A 2935-nucleotide genomic window follows, 5' to 3' on the forward strand; every position below is an offset into this window, starting at 1 on the left:
AATTAATCAAGCGCGCAATATCCGCACATATTCAGGCAACTATCAAAGAAAATTTTAAGCACAGAAACGTTTATAAAAAAGCCCGCGTATATGAGCTATTGGAATTTAAAGAAACATGGCTTTTGGTCGATAAAAGCGATTTTTGCCCAAACTTTTCAATATTTTTCAAATTTACTAAAACGATCTTCTTGGGCATACTAAGGACAAACTTTTCACTAAAGGTCGTTTAAAAATATATTTTTTTCAAAGAGATATGGGCGTTTCAAAAAAATGCAATTTTTAACAGTTTTTTTTCAATAAATTTTTTATTTTATAATTTTTTGACATCTAACTGGGCTAGATCGATTCGAAATTAAAAGTTACGCATTTTTTGTTCGAAACTTTTTTTTATACAAAGCGTATTTTTTAAAAAAACCTAAAAAAACTGTTTTCGAGCAACTTTGGCAACCATTTTGAATGTCTTCCGGTAATTTAAAAGTGTAAAAAAATAGTGCATTGAATTCTACGGAAAATTTACGACTTTTTACATGTATTGGTTTGCTGTATCTCGGTTACTAAAATTTAACATTGTGCTCAAAATAGATAGACTAGACTATTATACGTTGATGCGTACAGCCATTATTTGTGCTTGAATGTTCATTTTAAGAACTCAATTTTCAGTAGGGTGTGTGATTATCGAACGTTCAATTTTTAAAAATCTATCTTCTATTCTATTGACAATAGAATCTTTTCTATACGAACTAACTGTTCGTTTTTATTTCAAGGAAAATACATTAAAGTTTATCGGTTTAATTATTTTGTTTGTAAATGGTTACTGTAATGATTACATCTAGTTTTAACCGACTCGATGCTAGGAGGTTATCAATTGTATTTTGTTTATGTGTGTATATATACATTTTTTTTTTTTTTTTGGAGGCCGGAATGCATTATGCTTTATAGACCCTCATGTCCTTCTCGTGTTGGAATTGCCAACTAGCACCAAACCGATTAAAACCCTAACTTCTTTTCTCATTATTTAACCTTCTCGTGGTACGACACTAGGTATTACTTCACGAAAAGGTTTAAGCAGTAGCTTCTTCTCGCAAATAAATTAGATATACGTTAGCTAATACTTTACTTTGCTACTATGTATCATTTCTGCTGTGTTCTCATTGCGCAGCTCCTTCAAGACAGTTGCTGCAGAGTTCCGGACGGCCACCCATTCAGCTTCTCCTGATAGCATCCTTAAATTGTCTGGAGTTAGAGTATGAGCCAGAATTTCTTCTAGATGTCTTCGATGAGAATCCCACTAGTTTATATTTGTGGAAGTATGCTCCGTAGCATTCCTGCCCAGGGAGAAGCTGCGTGAAGTAATCCATGTTTACGATTCATCTAAACGTGCAATTGAGGAATTAGGTGATGTGCCTACCTTGCGTTAGTCGATACATTCGGTGCTGGCTATTTGATGACTCTTATCTAATCGTGTATGTGTGTGTGTGTGTGGAGCCATTTTTTTGTTGGAGCCGTTTCCGAGATTAAAGTTTTCGGAAGTTTTCTAAAAATGAAACTAGCTAGATCGATTTTTCGCTTCAAAAACCTCCTCCATAATAAATTTCCCGGGATTCCAAATATATATATATATACCAGCCAAACGCTTTGCTGGGCAATTTTACTTTAAAAACAAATTCCTTGCCCTCACTTATGTTCACCACAATTTTATGGATTTTTTGATGGGGAAATATTGATTATGATACTCGATATTATAACTTTCTATAGATGGAATAATTTTTAAAATCGGTTAAGTAAAATCGGTAATTAAAAAATTTCGAATTTTCATACAAACTATCATCCTCTTTTCATCACCAAAATTGCGGAGTTTCATATAAACTTTCATCCTCAATTTGATCCTCTTAAAGAATGAATTTTATGACAAAAGTAAAATAAACTTTGGTCTCAAACCATGAGCTCTATATCAAGTTTTACATTTCTAATTTCAAAAATGACATAAAGTTTATATGAAAAATTTCATATAAACTTTCACCTCCTATTCCCTTTGAAGAATGATTTTTTTGAAAATAGTAATACATGAAAGGAAAATTGTAATACATGAAAGTGTCATACATACTTCGAACACTCATTTTAACCCCTTGATTGATGAATTTCCAAAAATACTTTTTCAGTGCACACCTACGTAACTTAAGGAACGTTTGTACAAAATTTTATGTATCTAGACTCTATAGTAAATGTCCACTTAAATTACGATTTCGTGTCCACTTAAGACACGAAATTGTATAAATAATATTTTCACATAATTAATAATTTAAATTTGAAAATAAATAATTTTTTTAAATTTTCAATGTAAGCCATAGAATTATATGCCCATCCAAAAATTTTTTTATTTAACAACTCTTCCAACTTTTTGAATCGTTATATCTCAGAAACGGTGGCTCTTAGGAAAACAAGTATGGCAGAATTTTTTATTTCTAACTATCCAACTTACAATTTTTGCCTGAACTAGTTATGTGATAAAACTTGGCGTTTTGCTGAAAAACGCGAAAAACCAGCTTTGTGACCTTTGACCCTGCGTTAATTCTTTCCTGCATATCAGATCGATGAATAGTTTTTAGATTTCATTTATGATGGTGCTTCTTTCGGGTGCTTAAATTGACGGGATTATTGTGAGCAATTACGTCTTAAATATAACAATCATATCCTTACCTAAAAATTGATTAATGGACTTCGACTTCAAAACCTAATTGCTTACAAGGATTGATAGAATTATTTAGTTAAAAATTATTATTTATATTTTCTTTTTGTATCTGTTCTATTTTCTGTAAAATATTTTTTGTTGAACTATTGATTTTTTGAGGTTCAGTAGATACATTATCAATAATCCCTTTTAAATTTACTTTTTTTATGCTATGGGAATTGAAAAAAAAAACATTTTCCAGAAAGC

Source organism: Chrysoperla carnea, chromosome 1 (genome assembly GCF_905475395.1).
Source record: "Chrysoperla carnea chromosome 1, inChrCarn1.1, whole genome shotgun sequence".
Taxonomy (NCBI): Eukaryota; Metazoa; Arthropoda; class Insecta; order Neuroptera; family Chrysopidae; genus Chrysoperla; species Chrysoperla carnea.